Below are 13,206 nucleotides of genomic sequence, written 5' to 3'. Positions count from 1 at the left end.
ATTCAATTCACCATTCCAACATGGCCGCAGTATTAATTCACACATGAGTCCACGGTCACGGGGTAAGTCAGACATGCTTTCCGCATCACGTGACTATGACGCCATAATTCAAAGTGCTGATACGGGACGGGAGGCTGTTTTCGCAGACACATCCCAGTTCCTGTATCCAGCATTTACTCAATTTAAGCAAGGTAAGATATTGAACGCTTACAGTAAAGGAAGCAGTGATAAGCGGTACTAACAGCATAAGAAAAGTGAGCATATGCAATGGATTAAAGCCTTCTTGTTTAACATAGAGATGACAGGTGAGAGAGGGGCTGGCCGGTTTCTAGAACCTTGGTAGAGAACTTACATCCAGGATTCAAACTTTCTTAAAGCAGGTTCGTTTTGTGGACACATTGAGAAAAGTGAAGTGTTTAAACACGTTACACATGTATTGAGAGGTACTTGCAGAAAGTGAGAGACTATATTCATATGTCTTACAGCTCATCAAATTGGTGAATAGACTCTGGGAGTTATCGAATGGACTGGTCAGTACAAGATGAGACAGGTCAGCACTCTGGCTTTGAGGATCATTAAAATTGACATTGGAGTGACAACGCATTCCGTTTATGGGTATTCTTTATTTTATATGCTGTATAGATTACAAGAATGGATAACAATTACACCTGAAGAAGGGACAGTTCATCCCGAAAAGCATAGTGTGGTGTCAACGGGAAGCACCCCATTGAGAAAATGTAGTTTGCTAATGTGGTACTGCTTAGATGCGACACAGAACTGTTATCTATATCCACAAATAGATGTGCAAAGTTTGTCAGTGAATGTTAGGAGAAAGATTAAATTCTTTCTTTGATGATATCTCTTCCGTATAATGAATTTAGAAGAGTGATAGCTTTTGTTGATTTAAATTTCGTTTTGATAACACAGCAATCTGCTGTTCATCTATGAGTTACTGATCTCGAATAAATCATCTTTGCAGGTTGAGATAATTTAAGTTGTTTTGCTTATTCTTAATAAACTTCATAATCAAATATAGGAAGGGGTTATTTTTGACCTTGTGAGAGTGACTGAGTAATGCATCAGTGTGTCTGATCATTGTGATAATTTCACCACGACCATGATGTCACACAAGCTGCAGTCCTATCAAATTGTTCTCATGGCGGCTATGGATGAATGCTCAAGATGCCTACTGGCCCGTTCACTAGCGTCCCTGCACTAACATTCGGAATCTCTACGCTCAAGCACATTTTATGCATAGCAACTAAAGCTACTCATACACAGCACAATTGAATAGCCCATCCAACAAACCGCAACAATGGAATGATACACCTCTACAATCAACTTACATGTCACAGTCCTGACAAATGCATCCTAGCAGTACAAGCACATAAGGCTCCCCACAAATACTTCTGGCCTGTAACCGTCCACACAACAGCAAAGTTATCTTTCATTTTCTCGTTCCCCGATTAACCTTACCCATCCTCCTCTAAATTCAGATCGACCAGAGCACCCAAGTCCATGAAAGTGGCAGCAGTGGGAATTTAAAATCCCAATGACATAATACAACATGTCATAGCACAACACACCACAGCATTGGGGCCATTCAGAGCAATATCACTGCGCTATGAACTTGTAAAAAAGCTAACACGCTGCTCTATAAAAGGACTTTACTCTTATTACCTGTACTGCAAGACCCAACAGAGAGGTAGAAAGTGTGAAATGTTGTGTCTAGCACAAGCACTCTTGCCTAAAAGAAAGGCACGGACAGGACCACTAAGCAGACACAGGAGTGAATACTTGAGCTACTGTCAGTCTGGCGATTCCCCTTGCTTCACTTACGGCTAGATTTGATGTTCATAGGTACAAAATGGCACCCCTTTATTTGGGGTGTACTGGGTGGCTGCTTGGAATTGACTTATTCTAGCACCGGCCCAGCCAATGGGGTGAAAAGTGGCAGGGTATATGGCCAGTGAAACACATGCCTTCCTCATAATTTGTGTTGCTTGCAGTACTTCTTGAATTGTGTTGAGTAAGGAGCAGCAAGTAAGTAAGAGGACTGTAGAAGCAGAATGGCCCGCGGAGAAGTCATGATAATTCTTCATAATCCAGTGCCTCTGAAATGCCCCAATGGATGGGGTAGATTGAAGTCATGCGGCAGGATTATCCGATTTGTGTCTTCATTGGACCCCTGCCCTTTCCAGGGATCGAAATTAAGATTGGATAAACTGGAGCTAAAAACAGTTCCTGGGTATCCCGCATTAACAAGGGGCCTGGAGCTACCACTGGGGAACTAGGAGATAGTACTTAGCGTTCCACAAATCTAACTTCCACATAAAATGCAAACATATAATGGTGTCCATTATTTATGACCCCCATATGCATTAAATGTCATACACATGTGTCCTAATGTTTATTTATGGATTGTCCCAAACGCATAGAGTTATATTTACTTTACATACTTGGGTTTGTTGGCATCATTTGGGGTGGGGCGCTAAAAACAGCTTCTGGTATCTGTCGCTGTCAAGCTAGGCAGGTTCTTCTAGGCTATAAGCAGGAGCTAAATAGTTCCCAGCTCCCTTCAATTTGGAACCCTGCCTTGCTACACGCACCTGCCTGTCCCAAACACCTCCCACGTGACCGTCTCTACTCAGGCTTTTCGGATCGCTCAGAGGCACCAGCCTGTCTAGAATGATTGGGACTTACATTTTTTATCAACAAAGACTCTTATATGGAACAAAAACTCTATTGAAGCGAAGGTGTGTTCACTGTGCCCGTACACTGAACTTCCAGACCCACTCTTGAGCTGTTCACTCCTTGTTTTGGTTGGCATCGCCCATGCTACTTTATTCTAACAGCGCCCACTCAATGTTTTTAAAAGAACACATCAATTTTCTCATCAACCACTAACAGACAGGGGTCTCTCGTCTCAACTCATCCTGTCCCCCAAAAAACCCCACACAAACTGTCGTGTCTCTGTAAGAGGCACTTCTCGTGCTGTAAGACTGGCGCACTGATCGACTCATTCCAGGTGCAAAGTTCTGGGCTCTTGCCAATCTCGAGCAGTGGTCACAATCTTTTTCCTCGGAACTCCCTTTGGAAGGATTCCCGCAGTAGGTAGATTGCTCCTGACAACTGGCCACTGAGCTTTGCCCTTAGAGAACTTTGCCCCCGAGACAGGAAGTGGAAGTGGGGATGCGCTAAAGATTAATCCTCATCCAGAAGATCAACTCGCCAACCCGCCGTGGGGTCAATATCCACGAGGTGACAGGAGGCACGGATACCGCTTGCCGGGCATCGGTGGAACCTTGCTCCTCCCAAGCGACTGCGAGAAGTCCGAGATTGCAAGAGAGAGCCCAGGCCCACCTGCTACACATCGCTGGCCTAGCAAACTCCCAAAAGAGTAAGAAGGTTCATGGAGTCCACTTGGCAAAAATCGGACTGGTCTAGTGGATGAGCCATTCGGGGCTGGCGCAAGTGTTCATTTCCCCTCAAATAAGTGCCATCCCATTGCCTGGCAATGCAGCCAGGGTTGCTGCTCATAGGGTCTATGGACACCTAACTCTTCCCCAATGTTGGTCGAGTTACCTAATATTACCTTGCCGTGGAGCTGTCTCTGAAACCCCCGTGTGGAATACAAAAAGTAACGCAATATTGTCCAAACCAGAGAAAAGCTTTTACTTGCCAGTTCCCAGATCCATACAGATAACAACTGTAGCCAGCTCCGGCTAATATATCACAGGGGAATGTAGCGCTTCCCCAGCAGTACCATGGCCTTCTAGGAGCTCCTCCAAACTCGGTCACAAAACATTGATGTGGGTTGCTTAGGCCCCATCTAAAGGAGACCCAGTTCCATAGTGTAGATGTTCGTAACATGTAAAATAAACTTCCCACAACTATCATGTTGAGCCCATGTGTTTGGGTGCATGCATAATTGGTTTTTGTTTCATGTATTGTTTTTTGTATTTTATGTCTTGCGCCCTTAAGCCCTCGGTACCGGGAGCGCGTTATAAATTTACAAAAATAAACATACCACAACATATGTAAAACGCATTTCTCCTAAGCATTGGCTTTTTTCTCTTCTTAATTGGAGCCTGAAATCTGGCTTCCCTCTCAAGCATGAATACGTCGATGATCACTGAAGACTTAAAAACTGGGTGTGGTCTACAGGAGGACACAGCCCTGGAGTAGCTCCCCTTGAGCGAGCGAATCCAGCAAGACAACCTGACCAGACCCCTCTCGCCACCATGGACTCTAGGAGGCAATAGCTTGGCATGCAGAAGAACATTCCATGCGCCCGGTTTTGTGTGGTTGTTGGATTTATCACACACTTGCAAACAATGTGCAATAAACAGCCAGGTCCATGGCGTGGGATAGAGGAAGCATTGCTTGCTCTCTGGAGGGAAGGAGAGCGAATAGGTCCCTGGGCCGGTTCACTTGGGAAATCTACTCAATCAACTGAAGTGATGGATGGGAAGCTTGGAAACAAGTTTACCTAATGGACTCCCTCCTCCCCCTCCCCCACCCCGAGTAGCTTTCTACAAGTTTATGCTTTTGCTCGTATTGGCCATTACAGAAGATACAATCCTGTACTCAGAGCTGTCTTGGCCCCAGCCCAAAATGGGTAGTCCAGCCAGAAAGGCTGGGCCACCATGTCCAAAATTCAGGCCCTCCACTGTTGTGCCAATTTGTAACAAAGGAGTCGCCTTCAAGAATCGAACAGGATGTCCAGCTTTCAGACTTGTTGTACTTGGCCCACTTTCACGGATGGACTGTAGCCATGACAATGGCTGAATTTATGTATGTTTTCCTTTATAAAACGCACCAAAATCCGAGGGCATCGAGGCGCTGTTGCACGTACAAGTTATATTTGGCAATAGATAGTTTACAAGCAGAGATTAGCAATTACATACATGCGAATCAGTAATATACGGGATCAAGAAGTCAGATAGGGCAGTAGACCAATCAGAGGTGAGGGGCGGTGAGACAGGCAGGTGTAGGATCTTGTGATTAAGTGAAAAGCCAGGTTTTGAGTGCCATGCTGAATACCCAGTAAGATTCTTCCGCTCTCAGCACATGTGGGAGGGAGTTCTATTGTTTGGCTGCAATGGATGGGGATCTGGATTGTCCCGCTTTGGCACGTTTAAATTTAGGCTGGACCAGACGATGGTGGGCCTAGAGGAGAGGGTCTTAAGAGATTTTTTGGGGCAAGTAAGATGGGTGTATTTTGAGATGCATTTATGGGTGATCGATAGGGTCTTGAACTCTTGTAATCCTCTCTTGGATTGGGAGCCAGTGTGCGGCTGTGCGGGCGGCCGAGATGTGTTCCGTTTTGGGAATGTTTAGTGTCGCTCGAATGGCATTATTTTGGATCGTCTGAAGTGTCTGTATGTTATGTGCAGACATGCCAGCAAAGTGTTCAATGCAGTAGTCTAACCTGGCATCTACTACCGCCCGTGCAATCGTAAGATAGCTATCTGTGGATAGGAACGGCCTTTCAGCATTTATCAATTTGGTGGTGTAGGCTGCTGATGAGGAAATAGCATTCACTTGGTGAGTTAGTGACAGTGAGGCTGTGAGGTATACCGCCAATGTTTTCACTGCTGGCGAGATAGCAATCTGGGTACTGTCGATGTTGAAAACAGAGTATCTGGGGGCAAGTTTCTTTAGCACTGTTGAAGGTCCGACAAGAAGGAGCTTTGTCTTCTCGCCGTTCAAACACAGACCATGAGTTGCCATCCAGGCTTGGATAGTTGTGTAAACAGTGCTCAAGGTGACAGCGCCATCATGGTAATTACCAGAAAGGGGCAGAAGAATTTGAGTGTCATCAGCATAGTTGGTGTAGGCTATGCAGAGGGAGCCCAGGAGGTCAAAGAGTGGTTTGGTAAATATGTTATAGAGCGAGAGGCAGGATCCTTGTGGGACTCCACAGTTGATGGGGGCTAGTGGCACGCTTGCGTTATCCGCGAAGACTCTAATAACTCCATGGTTGTCTTCTGTGTCACCTTGCTCCAGTTGTTCGGGTTTAGGACTGTTCCAAGAACAGAATAATTGTTTTCACCATGATGGAAGTGAAGCATTTTGAGACTTTGTGCAGCTCCCAACGTAAAGACTGATCTGGGTGTCACTCCTAAACAACCGAAATTGCAAGTGTCAGCGATTAATGACTAAGGACAGAAAGAGCATGTGGTTACTGAGTTGAAGTGGTGAGATTTGGGAGGGCAATTGTGGTTGTCCTTTATTCGCGTGACCAACTGCACCTTGCACGGTCCAGTGTAGAGATAGGACTACATCAGCGGTCTAAAACCTGCAGCTCTCCATATGTTTTGTTCCACACCTCCAATGATCCCTCACCATTGACTATGGTGGCTAAGGCTGATGGGAGGAATTGGCCAAAGCAACTGAAGGTGGCAGATCCATGGACTAGATCCATGTTAAGAAAGGTGGTGCCTGCTCACAAGCAATCAAGAAGGACTCCTTGCTTGTCCGACCGTGGCACAGGCTGCAGAGAGGTGAGTGGCGGATCACTGCGTTTCATCCCAGCGTCCCGTCTAGTCCTTCTGGTGCTGCTAGAAGGCAAACAGTAACAACACTCTGCGATGCCTTGTGGTGGCCAACCATCCAATGGCCTCCTACTGTCTTCTGAGAGATACGCCTGCCAATCCTAAGATGGCCGCCACACAAAGCGCATGTCCTATGCTATCGGCGTAGGGGCATTTGCATGCTCAAACAAATACAGAACGCAACTCTGGCTCCTTATGTTGCAACTTTGTTGCCACTTAACGCTTTATTCTATTCTCGCTCTCACTGTTGGTGTCCTGCTCCCGCTCTCAAGTCTATCAGAGCATTCTTTGCTTCAGTCTTCTCCTCCTCTGCTCTTCCTCAGTTCTAATTCTGCTCATGTTACCTTGTTCGCTCTCGCTGCCGCATTTACTCGGGATCTACTGCCTTTTGCTTACGTTTTGGACAACTACTGGGAATCTGCTTCCTTCACGCTGCTGAGCCTGCCTTGGAGGTCTCTGCCTCAATACCTTCAGCTACGCTGGCATCACACCTCTCGGGTGCAGTATCTGCTCCAACTCCACCTTATGGAAACGTTTTTTTCCCCAATGTGGGATTTTTCTCCTTGGAGGACTGGCCAGAGAGGACCATCCTTACTTGCATGACACTAAGAACAAGACCGGCGGGAAACCACAGGTGAGCCTTAAGCCTAAAACACTATTTGTGGTTGTTACTCATCTAGGGAAGTGAGGCAACCCACTCTAGCCACACTTTACCTAGTAATGGAGAAGATTGTGGGGTTACGTTTCCCTGTCTGGAACATTTCTGATTTGTGGAAAGGGTAGGGTTGGGTCACTAGTTGTCGAGCTTCTTGGGATCGCTAGTCATTTATACAGAAGAATGGAGATTTATCATGTCGTGGGCGAGCGAGCACGGGGAGGGACTTGTTTAGCTGCTCATTAATGCCCGGAACGAGTGCTGTGACACATTCTGTGAGACTAGCTGCCGAGCAACTCGTTCGAACTCTAGTCAAGGTCTTTGGCTAAAAAGAGAAAAAGTGTTGATTGGTTAGTGAGCAGATACATGCAGTTTCTGGATGTTGATTATGGAGGGAGCAACATCATAATTGCAGTTGTCTAAACAAGGCGCAGTGTATGTGTGTTCTAAGAACTGAGTTTCAGTGATTAATGAATGTAGTGCGGTTTGGTCTGTAGCTTTGTTCATCCAAGGGGCAGAGTAGAATTTCTGAGCTTTTCTGTAGTGCTTTTTAGCATCCATGTGGCTCTTGCAGCAGCTGGGAGCAGCGCTTAGTAGGCTAGCCAGAGAGATACGCCTTTTTGAGGCTTTACTTTTGAAGACACCAATCTTCTGTTCTGCTGATGAGGAAAGCGTGCAAGAGCCACACTTGCTGAGTGTTGTGTTGCCCCGTTATCTGAAGGGGAAATGTCTCGATTTGATTGCAGACATCTATGTGTCTGCAATAAAATATTGATCTCAGAATCAGAAATAATTGCTATGAAGTCGACTTCCGTATTATGGGCCTCATTCTGACCCTGCCGGTGTCCTGGCGGTAGAGCAAATGTAGATAGCGTTTCCGGCACCCGGTCCGGCAGCATTGGATGCCAGAGAGACGGCGTAAATCCCCATTCATGGAGTCACACAGAACTCCAGGAGAGGATTTGCCGCCATTACCAGCACCGGCAATGCCGGTGCAGTTAATGGGGGCTTTTATTGCCGGCAGGGCGCCTGGCTTACCTCTAGCGTTTAGCTGGAAGTAACCCAGGTGTCCCACCGGCAAACCCGTAGTCGGCCGCTCCGGTAAAGTGCCGGTATCCATGAATACTGTCACTTTTGGACTGGGCCAGCCGACTCAAAATGAGGCCCTATGTATGTATGGGATGTCCATAGCACAAACGCAGATGGCTAACAAGAGAGGACTATGCAAAATAAAATGGGGGGTATGTATGGCGTTACTTACAGGAGGGGGGCAGTCAGTGATAAGGCACGTGGGGCGCATGCCACAGTCCATGTCTGAAAGGGTAATTTTTGGAATAGCAGGGTCGTGGGTTCCGTTCTGAGCTGACGCAGGTGTCCAGCTTGACTGATGGAGCTCATTTATTCCAGAATCCTGGTGCGCAGCGGGAGAAGGCAGGTTTTCCCATGTTCTCTTTTTTTGTGCTTCTTGGTTTTCCGTCTGGCAATTTTGTTGCTTCCAATGGTTCCATTTTCTGGCAGATATAAAGATGCCTTCATCGTCATGGGCTTGTTAAGTGATGCTGGGTGATTTGAAGATAATGTGGTCCTGATCGGATTGGATATTATCTGACCAATGATGTGGCATGCTGGGCCATGTTGGTTTGCTTTCAGGAATTGCAAGTCTGGAACACAGGCAAAGAGACGACTGCCACTGTTCACACAGAGAGGACCAGAACTTGGACGACATCCTTCACATCAGTGGCGCTGGCTGGGATCTCATTTTGATTTTGTAGAGGAGCGATAACTGACACAAGCCAGTCTGGGTTTTATTTGCAATGTGAGCATTGACGGAGGATGGCAAATCTCAGTGTTTTCTCAGTGTGACATTGTGGGGACAAGCTGTTGGGGTAGTTTCTGGACTGGAGCTTGCTTGGCTGCTCTTCTTGGGTTTTGTGGGCTGCAGTTTCAGAAAGGTGCTTGACAGCAGAACGCGACAAAGGCGGGTTTTGGGGGTGTCACGTTTGATGGATGTCATTAACACAGTTCGCCAATGGCTCCATGTAGTGCATGAACATTTCTAGGGATAGAACGCGTCGCTGTGGGACACACTAGCTCACTGTTGGGCTCTGTCTCTGCCAGTGATCAGGTGGTGTCATTAGAAGCCATGCAGTTGGCCATTAAAGCTTTGCGTTTGACGGTGAGGAAGACCTTTCTTGATGTTCTTACACAGGTAAGGTGAATGACAGGGTGGTAATTGGCGAGACTGTCTAGGTGGAGCCTTTGCTTCATAAACACAACAGCACAGTGCTCACCTGTTGCTGAAAACGATGAACATTTGTCGTCAACCTATTTTTTTTGTTCCCATTTGAGTGAGCATCCAGAGGCAGCTAATATTTTTCCCATATAAAAGACAAAATGTTAATTCTTGGCACGCCTCCAGCCTGCTCATTGATTGAAGAGAGGTAATGGATGGTCTGCTGATGATTGGAGTTGCCCATCCACCCCATGTCGAGATCATTGGACTTCATTCCTTCCCCTCCCCTTTTCTGAAGTTTTGATAGAACTAAGTTACATCAACCATCAAAAGGTATGATAGGTTATTTATAACATGCTTAATACCCAGAGGTATATAAGCGTGGACCCGGGGATCGAACCTGTCTTGCTCCGTGTCGTCCTGTTTCCAAGGCGAGCACGTTACCCCCGAGCTATCCTCCCCAGACAATATATTTTTCATATTATTCCATCGAGTCATTAGAACGTGTTGTTGCCATCTCACCATCACAGTTTGTGGAAAGTGATCTATGCACTGCGCTGATGGTTGAAATCTACCTGGCCCTGAATTGTACTGACTATGGTGGGAGATTTTGAACTTTGATACAGTGTGTAATATTTCACTCTGATTAATCTGGATTGATTCTTACAGCTATCCTTTCCATGTCCAGACCAATAAATGCTCTGAAACCCCTGCTGCTACTTGGATTTCCAGGGCCACTTGTAAAGACTGATCAATGGGCTGGCTGGCTCTGCATCTTTTGAACCTATTGGTTTGCGTTCACCGCAAGGGCTCCCCGATACCGGCAGGTTTACATACTATTATTGGGTTCATTGCTTATATATTAAGAGATAGGGCCTCATTACGGGGCCATTCCAACCTTGGAGGGCCCGGTATTTCCCCATTCAGGGAACCCGGACCTGGTACATCCCCATTCCCATTCGAGCCCCCATAGGGCTCAATGGGGATGATGCTAACAACGGGCCCGTTAATGACAGGCCTGTTGTTAGCATCCTGGGCTGCTCGCGGGACCCGCGAGCAGACCTCTTAATGGGGCGGTTAAGGAGTTAACGGCTCCGGCACCATTAACCCCTTACCGCCCTCCTCGTAATGAGGCCCATAGTCTGCTATTATGGTTAGAATTGGGTGGTTTAATCTCATTTAGGTCCTGTACGTAACTCATTTCAAGCAAATTATTGTTACATACTCAGTTTACTCAACGGTGGCACCAGACTTTTGTAAAATCAAGTTGGTTGTATTTTAGATAAAAGTTTGATTACTGCCACATTTACTGAACATGATGTTCCCTTGCTAATCTCAGCACATGTCAATAAATAATGTATTTAATGCCCACAGATTCCACAAGATGCTTCCCTATGCTCGAAATGGTCACTATTAGGTCTGGAGGATTTTGGTGCCGTCGCCTAGGCTTGTAGGTAGGTCACTGCTAATGTGTCTATGAATTGCCTCTACTTTCATCCTCAGTGAATCCTGGGTGCATTTATTGAGATACATAGCCAATTCTTCAAGGTTTGACCAATTCTCTGAGGATTCTTTCTTATTTTAGAGAACAGGGATAAACTCGATGGTTGTATATGATTGGGTGAAGTTAATTGTATTAGAATATACCATGTTGATGAAGAACACAGGTTTTAGATGTTTTTTTGAGAAACATGGAAACACTGAACGATTTAATGACATCACCATCACTGCCAATTTAAGTAGCACCATCAGTACCACAATAATCTGTATTTTACCTTGTTTGTGTGTCGAGGCTGGAAGGACACATTTCTGCTGAAGCTTTTGTATCATGGAACTGGTTTGCAACAGCTCCCTGATGCCTCAGGGTTTAGGCGCTTTACAAATGTAAACATAAATAAATGAGAGATAAATAACTCACCAAGCAAACCATACAGTGGATTGAATTTGGAATAATGTGGAGATTATACATTCCATGTGTGTTGTATGAAGATAATACTGTCATTGGAGAGCTAGAATGAGTTGCGTCCTTGTGATGCACAGTAGTCATGTGACAGGCTGGGGCCTCTGAAAGACAGGTGGTCTGGGACAGAGGCACCTTCAAGAGTTCTTCAACACTTCTAGCCTTTCAAGAGCACCAGCCTGCAGGACAATCTTAGCCTTTTCCTATAGCCCATGCCACACCTATCATAAGAGATGGCTCGCCTTAGTCAACAGCTCCTTCCAGCAAGGGGTTTATCTGCGTGCCATCAAAGTAGCCTTCGTAAAGACATCTATACAAAACCCATCACTGACCCCAAGTACTCGGCAAAGCACCAGCCAATTCCCATTGCACAGTTCACTGCTGAGGCCTTTGAGAAATGTGTCGACCAGCACCTACAGGAATACATTACAGACAGCAGCCGCCTCCACCAGTCACAACATGGATTCAGACCAATGAGGAGAACGGAATCCCGTTTATGCTCCTAATGGGGCGTTCTAAGAAATAACGCAGCTACTAACTCACACCGGGTGCACATCCTGCTGGGTGTTTCTACCACCACCATCCACAAGTTCCTACTGAAAACACCAGAGGGCGCTGCATTAAGAGCCAATGCTCGATGCTGGACTACCTCATTTCAGACTGACATAAATGAAAGGCATCCCCTCACAAGTCTCGGGAGGATAGCTCAGGGGCAACGTGCTTGCCTTGGAAGCAAGACGACACGGAGCAACACAGGTTCAATCCCTGGGTCCGTGCTTAGAAACCTCTGGGTATTAAGCGCGCTATAAGTAACATATCATATCATATGGACATGCAGAGTACCCCAAAGATCCAGTCTCTCACTTCTGCTGGTCCACATTTACACAACTCCTTTCCTGAACTTATTATCAACTCAGACCTCTCGAGCTTCATCTACACTGTTGGTACCTAAACCATCTATGAGATCACTAAGGACTCTACTATGCAGGCACTAGATCCCAGCATGCCGCCTACATGTGGACCCATGGATGACCACAGAGACTGAAGCTCAAGCCCTCGGTTTGCGGGAACACACCGACAAATCCCCACACCTATCCCTTGTCCCAAAGAAGTTGAATCGTGTCCTCTGAATGCGACAACTGTCAGAAAAGTGCTGGGCAGGAATAGAGGGGAACCTTACACTAGAAACACAGGCTAAGGTCATTGCTAGGAGCGGCCTTTTCCAGCTTTGCAACAATTCAGTTGCTGGTCACCGGCGAACAAAACGTGGGACGGTCTTGATGGGTGATGTACAGGGGGAGGTTTGGTAAACCAAAATAATACCTAGAACTGTTATTTTAAATGAGAACAAGGACTTCATGTGGAGGGAAATGAATTAAACGAGCAAAGTACTTTGTCCCGGCTCCGAGAGGAAATGAGGCCGGCATTTGTTGGTAGGCAGGCGGTCTAGTTGACATTTTCTTCCCCTTAGTCCTTTCAAACCACAAAGTTATTTTAAATATGAAATTACAGGTTTCCCATTGACTAGATTGTTCTACTTGACCCCAAATAAAACAGAAATACCAACCCTGCAGCATTGGCTGAGATGCTTTTAAACTGTAGAGGGAATGTTGCACGTGCTGCTGAGCCCCAAGAGGTCTTCCATCGGTACTTCAAAGGGATGGAAGGCTACCCATTCCCAGGAATTTGGCTGCCTTTTTAACCTGAATGTGTTAAGTCAAAACAACCCAGAAAGGAGGCTGTGGGGATTAATATTTAAAAGAAAATAAACGATGTGTGGGTTTCTTTCTACCCCTAG

The sequence above is a fragment of the Ambystoma mexicanum genome, chromosome 3p (assembly GCF_040938575.1).
Source record: "Ambystoma mexicanum isolate Mex_15411 chromosome 3p, UKY_AmexF1_1, whole genome shotgun sequence".
Classification (NCBI taxonomy): Eukaryota; Metazoa; Chordata; class Amphibia; order Caudata; family Ambystomatidae; genus Ambystoma; species Ambystoma mexicanum.
Note: the sequence above shows the minus strand (reverse complement) of the source record.